A 19324-nucleotide genomic window follows, 5' to 3' on the forward strand; every position below is an offset into this window, starting at 1 on the left:
GGAATTTTCTAACACGTTAAAGGAAAAACTTGGGCCTACTTCCAAGATCAATTGCTGATATGCCAGCACAGGTGAAAGGAGCAGCCACTGTACTTAAGCCCACTCAGGGGGGAAGGAAAATCCTCCCCGTCGGCAGACATTGGAGTGCTACATACATTTGCTTTGTGTGGAAGGAGAGATGGCCTGGGCTGTCGAACTACACTGATTTATGGACAAATGAATAGATTGGTCAGCTGGTGTGGAACTTGCAAAGAACCAAGTTAGACAACTGATGACTAGAGGGATGCCTGGGTGGCTCAGTTGATTAAGGGTCCAATTTCAGCTCAGGTCATGATCTCGCGGTCCATGAGTTTGAGCCCCATGTCGGGCTCTGTGTTGACAGCTCACATTCTCTGTGTGTGTATCTTTCTCTCTCAAAAAATAAATAAACATAAAAAAAAATGATGACAAGAAAATCTGGACAAGAGCCATGTAGATGAATTCTTTGGAAAACGAAGAAAGTGTGAAAGTATTTGTTTTCTACCAAATGCCTACCAGAGGGCATAGCTGGTGAAGGTTTTCAGTAGTCGAATAGACAAAATTGGTTTTCCTGTGGAGGTAGTGAGTCTCTTTCCCTTGCCTTGTGCTTGCTTAATGATCTATTCTATGTGCAAAGTGATCAGATGGCAGAAAAAGAGGCTATGCATGAAGGCAATAGCATGGGCTTCCCGCACTAAGGCCAGCCTGTTGACTACATCTGTTGAGTGCCCAATCTGCAAATGGCAACAGCCAACTCTGATATCTCTGATAAGTCTGACACGGCATCTGTGATTAGGGGGCACAATTTGTAGCAAAGAAAATTGATAATCACTTCATACCCATGAAATCCATTAACTTTCAATGTGCTTCATCACCCAAATGTAGCAGTCTTTTTTTTTTAATGTTTATTTATTTTTGAGAGAGAGAGAGAGAGAGTGTGTGTGTGTGTGAGCAGGGAAGGAGCAGAGAGGGAGGGAGACACAGAATCTGAAGCAGGCTCCAGGCTCTGAGCTGTCAGCAGAGAACCCAACGTGGCGCTCAAAGTCATGAACTGCGAAATCATGACCTGAGCCGGAGGCAGATGCTTTAACTGGCTGAGCCAGCCAGGCACCCCCCAGATGTAGTTGTCTTGATCAAACAGTGATATGAAATGCTAAAGTCCTAGTACCACATGAGCTGGGAGACAATATCCTGAGACTGAGGTATTGTCTTACAGAATGCAGTCTATGCCTTAAACCAGAGATCAACAGATGCTACATTCTCCCCTATAGCATAGCCATGGTGCACAGGTCTGGAAATTGAGGCAGCAATTCCCCTTACTATAATCTAATTTCCACTGAAAGAATTTCTGCTGAAAGTCTTTATAGCCTTAGATACTGTTGCTTTGAAACTCTTATGGCCTGGAAAAAGAAAGTGTCTACCAGGTTGTGATACAATGAACTGGAAACTGATTACTGGCCATTGTGGGCTCCTCATGCTTCTGTAAAAAAGGGGTGAAGAAAAGGGTTTCTCCAACTGAGCATTATAATTGTCCCAATTCCAGAGGGCATTTGGGTTTCTATTATTCAATGGGATGTGATGAGCTATAATTGGAACCTAGGAGGGGATTTACTGGAATCCTTTAATGCACACTCACCCAGTAGTCCTAAATTGAGTCCTTCAGCTGGACAAGACAAGCCCATCAAGTACTCAGATTCTTCAGGAATGAGGGTTTGGGTCACCTTCCCGAGAAAAACCCATCCAGCTAAGGTGCTGGCAGAGGAAAAGGACTTAGGTCTCATGGCTGTAGCAGCTATGTTACCAAAGTTTCTTCCCCTACTTTTGCCCCCCAGGTACTTTTTACGAAGAACACAAGTCTAGCTAACACGTAGGTTTCAGAAGAGTCTGACTGGATTGACATCACCTCACACTCAATATGGTAGCTGGTGGGATACCTGATTCATTTGTCCACATTGAGAGGAGATTTAGACTCTTGGGCAGGGAAATCTGGCTGTTGAGGCTGTGAAAGTCTCATAAAAAATAAACAAACAGGGGCACCTGGATGGCTCAGTCGGTTAAGCAGCCGACTTCGGCTCAGGTCATGATCTCACGTTCCGTGAGTTCGAGCCCCGCGTCGGGCTCTGTGCTGACCACTAGAGCCTGGAGCCTGTTTCAGATTCTGTGTCTCCCTCTCTCTGACCCTCCCCCGTTCACGCTCTGTCTCTCTCTGTCTCAAAAATAAAATAAACGTTAAAAAAAATTAAAAAAATAAAAAAATAAAAAATAAATAAACAAACAACAACAAAAAAACAAGCTAACAGGGGGCGCCTGGGTGGCTCAGTCAGTTAAGCCTCTGACTTAACTGCTCCAGCCCCGCATTGGGCTCTGTGCTGCCAGGTCAGATCCTGCCTCCCTCTCTCTGCCCCTCCCCCATTCATGCTCGCTCTCTCTCTCTCTCTCTCTCTCTCTCTGTCAAAAATAAATAAACATTAAAATTTTTTTTTAAAAAAAGCTAACAAAATATCAAGGAAATTGTTGATTCCTGAGAAACCAGGGAATTGTATGGGGAATGATGAGTAGTCACAGAGTAATCTATGACTCAACTGTATACTCCATTCATCTGGTCATAGTAATATAAATACTGGATATTTACCAAACTAGAATTCAGATTATACGCCATTACGAACATGGAAGACAGGAAGTGTATGTGAATATAAGAGAGGTGAAAACCTCTCTAAGATAGAGTTAAATGCTCACATTTTCCATGGTGAGAAGTCAATAGATAATGCCCCAGTATCCAAATCAGGAAGCATGTTATTTAAAGACATGAAGGTAAATACAAATCACACATACCTATAAGTATTCCAATTTGATGCCTTTGGGGAGAGAGAATAACAGGAAGTAATACTTCTGAGGATTTGAGTTTTCTTTTCATTTTGCTTTAAAGGACACAGGACACTAAGCAGGAAATAAAGGTATCTTCAGACTGTAAGCTGATTTGGGTGATTCCCCTCACACTCAATCGAATCAAACATCCTGGAAAAAAAACACACGCAGTTGGAACAACAATGAGTTTCAAAGTAATCCTCTGGCTTTTACTCTTTACCAATGTTTGACCCAGCAAATTTTCAAGTTAGTCCAACTGTATTCATTTTCATGTTTCTTTCCTAATTTGCTAAGTGCTAATGGGTCTAGATTTTGGTATAACAATAGAAAAAGAAGTTAAAATTAATTGTAAGATTTATTATCAATGTTAATTTCTCATTGTAAACCCCTATCAAATAAACACACAGGTGGTTGGATTGGTTTAGATGTGAAGTTGGGACTTACTTACTAATTTTTATCTTTAGTTCCTGACGAACACTAGGTAAACAAATAAGTATTTTTGTATGTCTACTGTGATAAGGATTTTCAGGATATAATGAGAAAGTATTTTTACCAATGTCCAACAGGTTTTAAATTTATTGTGGTTTTGTTGTATTTGTTTGGAGGTCTGGATCTCATCTCTAACTCTATTGGCATGACATTTTCCCTTAAAATTACCTACAGATGTTCCCATTTCATCAAATTCAAATAGCAAAGTCAACAGAATATCTCATCTGTCCTTTTTTATTTAAAAGAAACTGTAATAGTTTATGGGGCGCCTGGCTGGGTCAGTCAGTTAAGCATCCGACTTCAGTTCAGGTCATGATCTCACGGTTCGTGAGTTCAAGTCCCTAGTCGGGCTCTGGCTGACAGCTCAGAGCCTGGAGCCCGCTTCGGATTCTGTGTCTCCCTCACTCTCTCTGTCCCTCCCCCGCTTGTGCTCTCTCTCTCTCTCTCTCTCAAAAGTAAATAAACATTAAAAAAATTTTTTTTAATTTAAAAAAATGTAAAAGAAACTACAATAGTTTCAAAACTTGTCTGATCCAAATCTGCATTGTCAGTGTTCAGCTCTTATGTGGGCCAAAGAAGGTATGGTTGTCCTCTTTAAAACTGGCTGGATGTCCTCATCACCTGAGTTTATTTAAAATACAAATGTCAATACCTTATCTAAGGCCTGAAGAATCAAAATGTAGGAGGTTGGGGGCCAAGAAAATGTATTTTTAGCAATAAATAAATTAAGATAGAAATTGTATTATTCGAGTGTATTTTTCTAAGTTTTGTGATTTACGTAATAGCAATGATTTTAAATACTATATACTCACTTTGGGGAACTGAATTCCAAAAACTATACGGTTTGTAAAGTAGTGCTTTTTTAAAATTTCTGTTATGTTTCCCTCCTTCAAAATAAATTGCCTTTAAAATAATCCCTTCATGGGGTGCCTGGGTGGCTCAGTAAGTTCAGCATCCAACCCTTGATTTTGGCTCAGGTCATGATCTCATGGTTCATGAGATCGAGCCACATGTTGGGCTCTGTGCACTGACCTGGAAGCCTGCTTGGGATTCTCTCTCTCCCCCTCTTTCTGCCCCTCCCCCACTTGCACTCTCTCTGTCTCTCAAAATAAAAATATATAGAGAAGTAAAAACAAAAGCTTTAAAATGATCTCTACACATGCACATCATCAAGTAATAACTCAGACATGGTGATTCTCGAGGGCAGTAATTAGACCCCATGAGAAAGGGCACCAGAAATGAGCGTGGAAGAAGTTAACCAAGAAAAACAGACAAACAGCAAACAAATGAAGTAATCAAAGCAAATCACTGCAATGCCTGAAAATATAGGAAGAGGGACAGAGCAGGGCACAGTGGAAGTGACACGAAAGATTTGTTTCCTGGAATTGTATTGCAAAAGATTAACCTAGTGGAGAATGTCAGACTTTCTGCTGCAGCTGCAAATTGGAGGAGACGGGAGGCAGAGAAAGAAACAGGAGTGGTGCTGGTATCCAGAGAAAATGAAGGAAGGACAAAGTGAAAGAAACAACCACATGTAGAAAAAGGCCTTCTTTTTGTTAAAGGACAATATTATTCTGCTTGTCACTCAGGTTCAAGACTTCTGATTTATTGATTCTTCTCTCTCAGCCTCTATATTCAATCAGTTGCTTAGTAATTGTGCCTTTTCTCTATGAAATGTCTTTTTTTTAAGTTTATTGATTTATTCTGAGAGAGAGAGAGAGAGTACACACGAGCAGGGGAAGGGCAGAGAGAGAGAGGGAAAGAGAGAATCCCAAGCAGGCTCCATATTGTCAGCATGGAGCCCAACACGGGGCTTGAGCCCACAAACCATGAGATCATGACCTGAGCTGAAGTCAAGAGTCAGACAATTAAGTGACTGAGCCACCCAGATTCCTCCGAAATGTCTCTCTTATCCATCTTCTTTTCCTTGTCACTACCAGCACCTTAGTGCAGGTCTCAATTTCCTCCTACCTAGACTCTTAGAACAATATTCTTGCCTTTGATTTCATACCCCTCTGTTATGGGCTAAAATGTGCCTCCTCAAAACTCGTATGTTGAAGCCCTAACTCACATGACTCATGTCATTTTGGAAATAGGATGTTTCAAGAGTAAATTAATGTTATATGAGGTCATAGGGGGGTGGGTCCCTAATCCAGTATGATTGGTGGTGTCCTTATAAGAAGATGAGGAGATACCAGAGATGTGTGTGTGTGTGTGTGTGTGTGTGTGTGTGTGTGTGTGTGAAGACACAGTGAGAAGGTGGCTGTCTGAAAGCTGAGGAGAGAGGCCTCAGCAGAAACCAGTCTCGATCTGGAGACTTCCAGCCTCCAGAATTATGAGAAAATACATCTCTGTTGTTTAAACCACCCAGTCTGTGGTGTTCTGTTATGGCGGCCTTAGATGACTAATATGCCTTCACGGTGAAGGTGGCAAAAAACTTTTTAAAATGTGACACCTATGGTTACTCTCCTTCCTGCAAATTGTTAATCACTCCCTATAGAGATGTCTTACTCTGGTCTCTAGGGGCATTCTTCCCGGGTTTACCTTATGCCATTCCCGTGTTTCAAAAAGCAGGTCTCCTCACCATTTCTACACATCCCAAATAATGTCTCATTTCCATGTCTTGTACAGTCTGTGCTTCTCTATCTGGGAAGGCACACCTTTTCTCCAACCCCAGTAACAGTCAGGAACAGCAGGAATCTTGTCTGAAGAAGTCCTAGGGAGCAACCTCCAGTATAGTGACCAGACTCAATGCTTCATCAGAAAGTCATTGGAACAGCCCCTTAAGCTACAGAGGCTACAGAAGACCCAAGTAGATAAAAACACCTTCTATATTTTATTATTGACATTCAGGTCCTGTTAGCACTTGAGTCTTTGACAGAGATAGCCTCTGGGTGCATTATTTCAGGGTCTTAGCTTGCCTGGCTTCCAGTCATATGAACTGCTCTACTCCTCAGTTGAGTTTTGCCTCCATCTCTGGCAAAGATCCATCTTAAGACCAGCTCTGGCTTAAGAGACGTTATTCTGACTCTCCAGAATATCTTGGTGATGTGTTAGTGCCTTGACTCTCTCTAACTAGATCCCACTCTGAACCAATAAGTTGCTGCCTTCTTCCACAATGATCAAATTACTGCCCAATATGAAAGCCCATTAGAATCCATATTATGATCCATGCTCCTAGGTATCCCTGATGCCTCTCTGTCTAGATCTGTGCTGATCATCTGTCATAGATCTGCCAATCATTTTTTCTCAGTCACTCTGGCACCACCTTGATTCACTTCGGATCTCATTCTGAGTTGAGAAACATTATTCTATCCATCTTGATTGGCCCAGAATTTCACTTGCTACATGCCCCATGAAAATGGCCCACTTAGACCTGTTAGAACTGAAATGATGTTTTCATGGAATCCTTTGGAAACACTCTGCCAGTCTTAATGTGTCTATCTCTCATGTGTCAATAAATCCTATAATCTCTCACTTACAGATATATTCACAGCATCTGCTCTGTCATCACCATAGTCCAATCCACTCACAATCTTTTCTCACTGGTGTTACTACAATGGCCTCCTAATTAGTCTTCCTGCTTCTGCCTTTGATAATTCAGGCTACGATCAACGTATTAGCCAGGATTTTCTTAAAATTCAAGTTACGTCGTACCATTCTTGTGCTCAGGACTCTCCAGTGGATTTCCACATCATCGAGATTAGCACCAAAGTCCCTGCAATGATCTCCCAAGACTAACGGATCTGTCTTTCACTACTAGCTGCTATTTCTCTGACCTCATCTTCTGTGACTATCCCCATCACTCATTGAGCTCTAGCCATGACAACTTCCTTCCTATTCCTCAAATAGAACAGGGAGCTTTCAACCTCAGGGCCTTTTCATTTTCTCTTTTCTTTCCCCACAATATTTTCTCCAGATATCCCTATTGCTTCCTCATTTACTTCCTTCGCTATTTTTCTCAAAAGTTACAGTCTCAGTGCTGTTTTCTCTGGCCACATTACTTAATATTTCAAACATTTACTGGACATATTTTTGTCTTTTCTCTGCTTTATTTTTTTCTCCTTAGCAGCTATCATTGTTGAATGTAGTATATATTTGTATGTGTATCATTTATTGTCTGCTTTCCTTTATAGAAGATAAACGTCATGTATGCAAGAACGTTTTCTGTTTTGTTCACAGCTCTAATTAATGCAAAGAATATTGCATGGCATGTACATAGTAGGTACCCAGTAAACATTGAATGAATGGATGAATGAATGAATGAGTGAATGAATGTTATGAGACTTAACTCTGCATATCTGCCTGGATTTTGAGTCCTGCCTTTTCTGTTCTAGCCTATCATTCCATACTTGTGTCCTTGTCATGACATATGAAGGCTGGAGGGGAATCTGAAGACCTAAATGTGCAGTGCAATGCGTTGGTGATCTGAATCACTCTAAACTAGCTCTAGGTGAAAATGGAAAAATAGTTCACTGGCTCTACAACCAAAACAGCTGTCACTCTGGTAGTCACCCTCGGACACATTGCAGCTCTGTGACTGGAGAGGCAAAATCAATTTTTTATATCCATTCAAAGACTTGTTGGTTTTCAGGTTTATCTTAGAACATAGCGGAATCCCAAAACTGTGCTCAAAAACATTCGACAGGGAAAATACTTTGGAGTTTAACATATCCTAGTATCAAGAAATTCTCCTTCTAGTTAATCTAAATATTTTGCGCTAATAGTAAAGCATAGTTATTTTATGCTCAAGAAAGAAAATAGGAGATCTCTGTCATCCACATGATAATCTTATATGTGAAAAATTGTTTTGTCTGGGAAGTATTCCTAGAAGTTAAACACTTTGTCCCACCAAATAGCTATTATTCATTCTGTCTGTAGTTCTTTTTTTTTTTTTTAATTTTTTTTTTTTAACGTTTATTCACTGTTTTGAGACAGAGAGAGGCAGAGCATGAACAGGGGAGGGTCAGAGAGAGGGAGACACAGAATCTGAAACAGGCTCCAGGCTCTGAGCTGTCAGCACAGAGCCCGACACGGGGCTTGAACTCACGGACCGCGAGATCATGACCTGAGCCGAAGTCGGCTGCTTAACCGACTGAGCCACCCAGGCGCCCCTGTCTGTAGTTCTTAATACAGGTGATGACAATAAATATGGTTAATTAAGATAAATAGTTGGTTCATGCTACTAGTCTTAGGTAAGAAAACACTCATACACATATAGTGATATGTGTATGATAATGATATGATATGATATGATAAGTATTTTTCAGAGGCTTTGTCTGCCTTTGGAACACAAGTGGCTGCCTTAAATATCTTAAGAGTCCTTAGTAATATTAGTGAGCAAAATACTTCTGGTCTGTAGGAAACATTGACTGTCTGCTCAGGATTTATCGCCCCTCCCCCACCTTCCTCACAGCACCGACATTTTGATTCAGTTACTGTACAGAGTACATGTCATTTACCTTCCCAGCTCTGTTCTCTGCCCTCTGCCCTGGAAGGCTGACCAGCATGGACCACATCAACGGGGCTCTGGCATCTTCAGGTTTCTGGTTTGGTTGGAACAATGACAAGCTACAGTAAAAACAGCAGAAAACAAGAATATAAGATTCTTACTTTCATGAGCTCCCTCCCAACCTCCTATGAAATGATCTGTGTTCCTAAATGGGTCACTGCTCTTTTTAACATGCTATCCTCCACAGGACTCCTCTTTCAGGTTCTAGTAATCTCTCTGTCCTCTTTTCCCTTTGGGTCTGAGATTGGTGGTGGTTCTGCTGTTGCTTTCTCCAAGTTCCTGTGATATGCCTTATAATTCGAGTATACCCCATCCACACCTTTGTAATTTGGCCCTTTGAGTAAAACAAAAACAATAGCAAATATATCTCACCTCAAAATATCCTAATTTAGTATGTATGATTTCTTTAAAAAATTTGTTTATGTTTTTATTTTATTTTTGAGAGAGAGAGAGAGAGAGGAGTGAGAGCATGAGCAGGGGAGGGATAGAGAGAGAGGGAGACACAGAACTTGAAACAGGCTTCAGGCTGTGAGCTGTCAGCACAGAGCCCGATGTGGGGCTCAAACCCACGAACCGTGAGAACATGACCTGAGCTGAAGTTGGACGCTTAACTTACTGAGCAACCGAGGCACCCCTAGTATGTATGATTTCTGATTCCTTTGGAATGCTGACAAATACAGACATCTATAACTTGTTCATGTTAGCTCCTTGCTTTGGGAAAATATTGTGTCAGGTAAAATGCCAGGGATGGGTCCTGATTGGTTAAAACCAATGAGAACATTTAATTCCTCTTGGCTTGGTTGGAAGGACAGTATTAGGCACGTAACCTAAGATGATTCAATTGGAATAAATATTATAAACTTTGCCTGGAACTTTTGGACACAAGTACTTTCTTTCCCAATGGGTAAGCCAAGAAGTATGTAGCCTATTATTTGTTAGCTGTCCTACAACTATAGGGCAATCAGCCTTACAATGAAGCCAACATGTGGGCAGGATAATAGAAAGTAGAAGATTGAAACCAAATCCTTGACTGAAACTTTCAGTGAATCCGGAAATCTATTTTTTCAGACTTTCATGAGCTAATAAATCTTCCGTATTGTTTTTGCCAATTTCAGCTGACTTTTCTGTAGCTTGCATCATAATAAGTCTATGAGTCTAAACTAACACATGTTCCCACAGAAACTTGATTCTGATGACTTCTCACAAATTTTCCAGCTGCAAATAGGTATGGGTAGTGAAATAAACCAGGAAGAAGAAATTGACAAGTAAGGATCTCTTTTCCTTTCTGGGGGCTCCTTGAAGTATTTCCAAGTAACCAATAAAACTGTGTGTACCAGTGAGTTTATTCAGCCACTCTGGGACACTCTTTGTAGGAATCCAATTAAGAAGTTCTTCAATCCACATATCCTTTCCCAATTGCAAACTCATCTACAACCTGATGTCATTACTGGCACAATTATCTTGTAAACAAAAGCTCAGTTCAGAACAGTATTTAGGAAAATCATTACACACAAGTGAGGCAGAATGGTGGTGGCCAATGACATTAATTTTTAAAGTATCCAGAAACTGTTAAGGTCCTTTGAAAAAGACAGAAACAAGGACAGAGAAAAGGTAGAAGATATTAATATATGATGAAGAACAGACTCCAATATGCCTAGACTGTGACACAAACTCAAAGGAAATATGAAAAGAGCACAAAATATCAGAAGTGAATTTATTAGGAGAGTTCAGAGATCAGAAGCCATTTCAGACCAAAAAAGATATATCTAAATAAAGCAAAAGTACAGTAACAGAAGAAATGCTTTAGAGTAGTTACAAATTTGTGAACCAGTAAGAAAAGATAGAATTAAGAGCTGAAAAGAAAGAAAAACATTGGTTTTTACCTCTTTCCATCATGAAACATAGAGATTATCCTGTGCTGGTGACCCATCGACGATCCAGCTGTTCTGGAGACTTGGGTAACCCATTTCCACTGGGTTTGATTATAACACATCAGGTATAATTGTATAATTGATGATTTGTGGAAATCCATAAGGGATAGTAAGATTGGTACATTATCCATCTATCTACTCAACAAATACTTATCTAGTACCTTTTATGTATCTGTTTTAAACGCTGAGAATATAAGAGTTAAGAAACACAAAACTATCTGCCCTCATGGAGCTTCCATCCTAAGGGTAGACAGAAAATAAACTAGATAAGTAAGTAAATACATATACAATGTTGGTGCCCAGTGCTGGAGAAAGAAAAATGGAGAAGAAGTCTAGAAATGTCATTGCAGAGAGGAGGGTATTTAAGAATTTAATATAGGGCATCCAAGAAAGGCTTAGAAGAAAGTGACATTTGGTAAAAGACCTAAAAAAAACTTAAGGGATAAGCCCTGTGAATAATTTTCAGAGTTGTATTTCTTGGCAGAAGGGATATTATATGGAAAGGTCCCAAAGCAGGTGCTATCTGGTTCTTCAGGAGCACCGAGGAGCTCATGTGGCCTGCGGTACAGTGACTGAGCAAAGAGTGGTATTTGAGACTAGATAACTAATGGGGAAGTAGGAGCAAATCATGTAGCCCTCACAGATCATAAAATAACTTGAGTCTTCCCTCTAAGTTAAATGGAATACTATTGAAGGGTTTTGAGCAAAGGGCGACAGCACCTGATTTATGCTGTAATAAGATGCAATTGACTGTCATATTAAGAATATACCGGTGGGTAGCTCAGTCAGTTAAGCATTGGACTGTTGATTTTGGCTCAGGTCATGAGCTCACAGTTTGTGAGATCAAGTCCCGAGACGGGCTCCACACTGACAGCGAGGAGCCTGCTTGGGATTCTATCTCTCCCTTTCTCTCTCTGTCCCTCCTCCCACTCGTGCTTGCTCTCTCTCAGTCTCACTCTCTCTCTCTTTCTCGAAAATAAATAAAAATAAACTTGAGAATGTGCTAAAAAAATAGTCAAGAGATGATTATTTATGGTGGCAGGTGTAGAGCTAATCAGTAATGGATTTTAGATATTTTTTTAGTAATCCAGGGAAAAATTTTAAGAATATTGCAGGGAGCCTGGGTGGCTCAGTCGGTTGAGCGTCGACTTCTGCTCAGGTCATGATCTCACGGTTCATGGGTTTGAGCACCGCGCGGGGCTCTGTGCTAACAGCTCGGAGCCTGGAGCCTGCTTTGGATTCTGTGTCTCCCTCTCTCTCTGTTCCTCCCCTGCTCTCACTCTGTCTCTCTCTCTCAAAAATAAATAAAAATTTAAAAAATTAAAAAAAAAGAATATTGCATAGAACTCTCATATAATTGTTTGCATTTTGTCCCATTTACTTTCTCCAAATCTATCTTTCATCACATTTTTTCTTTTTTTTTAATGTTTATTTTTGAGAGAGAGAGAGAGAAAGAGAGAGAGGGAGTGCAAGCAGGGGAATGGCAGAGAAAGGAGACAAGGAATCTGAAGCAGACTCCAGGCTGTGAGCTGTCAGCACGGGGCCTGACGAGGGGCTCGAACTCATGAACTGGGAGATGATGACCTGAGCCGAAGTTGGACACTTAACTGACTGAACCACCCAGGTGTCCCTCGTCACATTTTTTTCTGGATCACTTGAGAGTATGTTGGGTACACCATGTCCTACTACTAGTAAATATTGCAGAGGTTGGTTCTGAAGAACCATGGATAGTTCTATAGATATATATGTTTAGGATGGAATCAACACGATTTGCTGATTGACCAAAGGTGAGAAATGGAAAAAAGAATTGTTAAGTGTGACACCAAAGCTTTAGCTTGAGCCACTGAGAGGATGGAATTATCACTGACTAATGTGAGGGAGGAAGAATCAAGAGCAAGTCTGGAAAAGAAGATTACAAATTGTGGGCATATTTTATTTGGGATACCTTTTAAACTTCCCAGTGGAGATCCCGGGTAGATGATTGGATATTCAAGTCTGGAGTTCAGGAATGAGGTCCAGGCTAGAGACCTAAATTTAGGAACTCATAGTAGCTACGTGATACTTAACAGTATGAAATTGCTTAAGACCCCCTAGGAGCTGGGGTAGCTGGAAGACAGAAAAGTTCCAAAGATGGAGCTCTTGGTCCTTCAAAGTCCAGAGGTGGGGGTGGGGGGGATGACAAGGAAGTAGCAAAGGATCCCAAGAAGGAGTAGCCAGAAGAAGCAATAAGATGAAGGCAATGTGTGGTGGGTTTAGAAGGTAAGTGAGGAAAACATTTTAAGGAGTAGAGAGGAGACAACTCTTGTCAAATGGTTCTGATAGGCCAAGATAGGAACAGACCATTTAATTTAGCAAAGAAGAACTAGATAAGTGGGTGCTGTGAGTTCAAGAACAAGGGGACAAGAGAAATGCTAGCAGAATATAGACAACTCTTTCAGAGTTGACTTAAAATAGGGGTGGTATTTAGAGTACAGGCCATGATCAAGGTGTTGTTGTTGTTGTTGTTGTTGTTGTTGTTTTGTAATATGAGATAAGTAGCAGCATATTTACATGTTTATGGTAATCAACTAAGAAGATAAAATAAATTAATGGTTCTGAGAAGAGAAAATATCAAGAGAGGAGTTCATTAGTAGCAATAAAAGACAAGTTTGCATATTATTCGCAGCACTGATGCAGATAGTGCAGACCGTGGTGGGAGCCTCTCAAAATTCTCTTTTGATTACTTAAAATGTTCAAGGGAAAGAGGAAGAAAAGTTAGCAGTTGAAAATTTAGATGCGGGGAAAGATGTTGGAAGTTTGAGGAAACAGGAAAAAGTATGAAATTTGCATAGGGAAGTGGAGAGGTGTACTGGTTAGAGAAACAGAGTATTCTGGGGCATTTGATTTAGTGATCGTGAATACAAAAGTCCAGTCAGGATGATGGAGTTTTTCTCCAGCCACGTTCAGCAGTGTGAGTGTAGGCGCTGAGTAGGCAGAGTTGAATTTAACAAGGTATGTGGTTTAGCCAAGTGAGTAGAGCAAAGTGAGAGGAAAAGTAGTTGAGGATAAATGCAAGGAGGTGAATACAAGGATTAAACATGGAATTTAGACCAGTTTAAGAGCAATAAACATAAAAGGGACGATGGGCAATGAAAAACAATGGTGGGATCCACATATAATATCGTTTATGCACTGTATATACCTTAGAGTACCCCTTTCAGGTGTGTGCCATTAATATCTGGAATTGTATATTTATTCTAATAATTTTCTGAGGACGGCACTCAAATGTCTTGTTTTATGAAAGCATGGTTTATTATAGCAGCTTCCAAAAGATTCAAGAGAAATATCTTGAAGACTCACTAATTCTAAGACATCATAGGGGCTAGTAGTGGCCCCACCAGTGGATATGAGGTCCTGCTTGATTAAGGGATTATTGGAATTGGGGCACTGGAGGGTGTGGGCTGGAAACAAAAGAAGTGGTCAGAAAGTGGGGTGTTAACAGCTGAGATTATCATTACGGGATAGTTGTCATTATTGATAATGACAAGGTCAAAATTATGATCCTGGGAGTGGATGGCTAACGTAAGGGAAGCACAACAGTGATCTAAGAAGAACAGCTTCTGAAGGAACCATTGGGAGAAAGTGACAAGAAAATCACATTTGGGAATTAATGTTCTTATCTTAAAATGTATCAGTAAGCTAAAGGTTTTATATTTTTTAAAAAAATTGTCTTAAAATCCTAACTTTTAGAATTCTAGAACAATATTAAATATGAGTTAAAATAGATTCAATGTCTTAAGCAGCAATTTTTCTGAGTTTTGATCGAAATAAATGTTTGCATTCTCCTGTTTACTCCAAGTCTGTGGCTGTATTGAATACTGTTTTGTTGGCAAACAGCCTTCATTCACAATCTGTTCTATGTTCAGGGGCTGGAAGTTTGGGAATTACATTTCCCAGGATCCCTTTCCTTGGGGAGGATGGATGAAATTTGCATTCTGCCAGTGATCTCACGTGAGATCTGAAAGCAAAGGGGACACACAACAATTCCCCCTCCAACCTGGACGGCAATTAGTTCCACAGCGGCTGGTGGAATGCCAAGCTCCACCACCAGGAGGAGCCTCAGAGCAGGGGCATTGTGATACTGCTGGCCATTTGCGGCAGTATCTTGACCTCTAGGTGGCAGCAGCAAGTTGCTGAGTTCTGGGCTGCCCCTGCAGGGGTGTCATCTGACATTAGTCATGCTAATGGTGACTTCTCAAGCTTTACCAACAACTTCTGAGCCCCTAAATCCCTGTGTCAAATCCTCACGTTTTGATTTTTCTTTAACGAATCCTGATCGGCACAATATTTCACACCAAGACTGTTCCAGACCTACAAAGATGGGAATCTCATGTTGGTTAGTTGATCTGGTTGGGTTTGCATACAGTGATGATCTCTTTCCAATGTAAAATAGAATTCTAAGGAGACAGGGCATGCAGTGGCTAACTTACTTAAAGTATCACGTATTGATGCCTCAAGTTAAGGGCCTATTGAAGTCAAGAATTCAGGAACCCAAGTTGGCTACTGCTGTGCAATAGAAAAGAGAATAGAGGACTATGGAGTATGTCAGCTACTTTTTTTTTTTTTTCAACGTTTTTTATTTATTTTTGGGACAGAGAGAGACAGAGCATGAACGGGGGAGGGGCAGAGAGAGAGGGAGACACAGAATCGGAAACAGGCTCCAGGCTCCGAGCCATCAGCCCAGAGCCTGACGCGGGGCTCGAACTCACAGACCGCGAGATCGTGACCTGGCTGAAGTTGGACGCTTAACCGACTGCGCCACCAGGCGCCCCTATGTCAGCTACTTTTGATTACAATCGAGACCATAGAGAAAGAAAATGACAAGCCCAAGAACTTCACAACCTTGGATCAAGGCATGGCCAGAGACCCATAAGGCTTCTAAAGGACCCTTATTCTTGTAGCCACATTGTTGGTACAACCAAAAATCAGACCTAAGGTTTGTTGTTGCAGGCTGCAACTTTATAATGCAAGATGAATTCGGAGCCTTGCTAGGTCTCTTACGTGAAAACCAGGGCTTTTATTGTGAAAAGTGGGCTATGTGAATTGGGAAAGAACCATTTTGGAGGATTTGGGTGAACTTAGTACTTCAAACCCCAAATCCTTCTGAGGCTTCCTTGCCAGCTGAAGTGAGCCCTTCCTCCCTGGTCTGTCCTTCATCCCTTGTTAGAAAACTCCACAAGCAGAAATTACCTAGTAAGGGCCTGCCAATCTCTTAAGACCCAACCAGACCATTACTGACTGCCTCGAGACCTTGACTGTAACAAGTCCCTTGACTTTTGAAAAGTAAGAAAGCTGTTTGGTTTAGAGTTTTCTCGTTTGTACACAGAAGTGTGTTTTAAAGAGACTTCAGACTAAGGGAGGGAGGTGGAAGGGAAAATCCAGTTTTGAGTTGCATATGTTCTCATACCATAAAGATACACTTCTTGTAAGGCCCTCTGCTGATCCTTTTGACAAATAAACGACATATTTTAATTATGGCAAGTATTAGCACACTTACATAAAAGAGAAATGATAGAAACGTAAATGATTATTTTCAGATTTCATATGGGTACCAGAACTCTAAATTTACAAATACACAGACACAGTGATGCAGCCACTGGGGTAAAGCTGAACTGAACCCAGTCTGTGAGTTTTTGCCATTCTCTGGCACATCCTACTAATGGAGAGAAGGGATATTGGGGGTCTAGCTGCCAAGCTGCATGAGAATGGGACTCCATGTAAACTGAAAGAGTATGAAAAGAAGACAGATGAGGAGGACAGGCCTTGGCCTTGGTGGAAGAGGAAATTGGAGATTGCTACCCTGGCAACTGTTTCTTGGCCTGTGATGGTCCTGTGATTATATTTTTCTGCCCTTAGGAACTGGTATCCTAAAGCAATCAGCCTGTTGCAAAGTGAAGTAGACACTGTTTTCCCTTTATTTGACAACCTCAGAAGCATCTGGAATAGTAGTAATAACTATAATAATGATGGATTGTAATTATATTGCATATCCTGACCACATGCCAGGCACTGAAGTGAGAAGTGCTTTCCAGGTATCAGCTCATTTAGTCCCTGCAATAGCCCTATGAATGAGATATACTGTTATAATCCCACTTGCGGGTTTGTAAAATCTGAACTTGAGAGAGGTTAAATTACTAGCTACACATCACATTGGTAGCTAATGATGGAGCTGGGATCCAAACCCAGGCCTTTCTTGCCCCCAAACCCAAGACTTTAACCCCTATACTATTCTGATTTCCTTTGACCACACATGGCCTTACGTCCCATATATTTTAGCTATTAAACTCCCCTCAAACCCACCACCATTCTTCTAATAATGAATGCCATGATCTTCCTAAAGGGTCACTGTAGCAGCTTTCTAACTCATCTACCTGTACTCATTTTGGCTCCAATGCCCAACCCGTTTTCATATTACAGCCAATGGGAAAATTTCAAAACATGAATCTGATCATGTTGCACCACCCTACTGAAAATGCTTGAATGGCTCCACGTAAAGACTCATCAATGCAGGCTGCTCTTTCAGGGCTGCACGGTGTGTCCATTCCTTTGGAACCTCCTGGGGCCCATTGTTCCCGAAGCTCCTCCCCCTCCCTTGCTGTCTCTTCTGCAGCTACACTGGTCTTCCTCAGTTCTCCAAATGCACTGTGTCCTTTTCTTCCATGGAGCCTTTCCAAGAGCTCTTTCCTTTGGCATGCGTTTGCACACCCCACCCCACCCCTTTTTCGCCTAGTTAATACCCCTTCTTCTGCCCATCACTTCCTACCAGTCTTTCCTATCATTAAAGTAAGTTAATTTAATCCCTTAATTAAACTATTCTCCAAAGGCTCTCGTAACACTTGCCTTTTCTTCAAGGTTGGGGTTTTATAGTTATTCGCGTGGTTCTTTGATGAATGTCTATATTCCTGATCATGTTGCCTCCATGAAGGCAGGAACCAGGAAGTAGCCACAGTACTTAGGACAACATTTGGCGTTTGATAAGCAGTTAAGCCAAAGTTGTTGAATAATGGGGCTACAGCAAACCTCCACAGGGGGATACGAGAAAGACGAGCCTTTCCAAAAGTCTATAATGTGCTTGGCCCTTGTGTGGAGGATGAAGATCAGCTGAGAGTGGAAGGTCAGCTCATCAGGCAACCAGTGCCGGCCAGATGGCCCCAGATTCTCACCGCCTGAGCCTAGGAAGAGAGTAGCTAGGTCTCATCAAGGAGTTTCAGTTGGTGGGAGCAATGTTTGTCTCACAACTTACTTCTCAAGTGGGTCAACCTAAAGAGGCAACTGCTTAATCCCTAAGAGACTCTTAAAAGAGAACAAACGGAGGGTTGCTGGAGGGGAGGTGGGTTGGGGGATGGGTCGAATGAGTGATGGACATTAAGGAAGGCACTTGTTGAGATGAGCACCGGGCGTTATATGGAAGTGATACATCACTAAATTCTACTCCTTAAGTCTTTATTACACTATATGCTAACTAACTTGGATTTAAATACAATTAAAAATAAAAAAAAAGGAAGCAATTGCTTAACACACTGAGCAGTGAGTATGTAAAATACCTTCTTATCCTGTCTTCAACAGGCTTCAGGGTGAATTGGTTCGATAAAGGTAGAGACTGAGAGGAGAACCGAGTCTGATCCTTTCCTCGTGAGTGGTAGGCCTGGAAGTTGGATCTAAGTCTGGTGACCACACAGGAAGAGGCTGTTATCTGGAATGACTGGGCTGTGATGGGTTATCTCCATGATGAGTTCTGGGACGATGGTCACCCTGAGGTAGAGGCAGGGTATACACTGAGAGTGATTCACCCAAACAGCACCCTCTCCAGACCCAACTTTCCTGGTGTAAGGAATTCCACCATTAGAAATTCTCTGGTCTCTAAAAAAATGTAAATACAAGGAAAAACAGCACATCAGATCAGATTCCTTTCAGATATTGTGGTTTTGATGGGGTCTGGAAGAAGAAGGAATTTCAAGAAAATACACAGCTAAATGGTGGAGTGTTGGTGGCAAGTGAGCAAAAGGTAGGAAGCAACGAGAAACTTCATCAACTTAGGACAGTCCCTGCATTTAGCAAATTTAGAGAATAGGAAACTGTTTTGTTTGGATTAAAAATCTGAGGGATAATTATTATTATTAAAAATTTTTTAATGTTTATTTATTTTCGAGAGAAAGAGAGAGAGAGCGCGCGCGTGAGCGAGCACGAGTGGGGGAGGGGCAGAGAGGGAGGGAGACACAGAATCTGAAGGCTCTGGGCTGTCAGCACAGAGCCCACATGGGGCTAAAACCCACAAACCTTGAGATCATGACCCGAGCCAAAGTGGAACACTTAACCAACTGAGCCACCCAGGCACCCCCGAGGGATAATTGTTATTTTTAAGATTCTTGCAACATAGTTTTCATTATTTGAGTTGCCATAATCCTGTTGGACTAGGGTTTTGTTGTCGGTGGAGGGAGACTGTGTTTGACTTTGCTTGGAGACCATAAAA

Source organism: Panthera pardus, unplaced genomic scaffold (assembly GCF_024362965.1).
Source record: "Panthera pardus isolate Hobbes unplaced genomic scaffold, ASM2436296v1 HiC_scaffold_17, whole genome shotgun sequence".
Classification (NCBI taxonomy): Eukaryota; Metazoa; Chordata; class Mammalia; order Carnivora; family Felidae; genus Panthera; species Panthera pardus.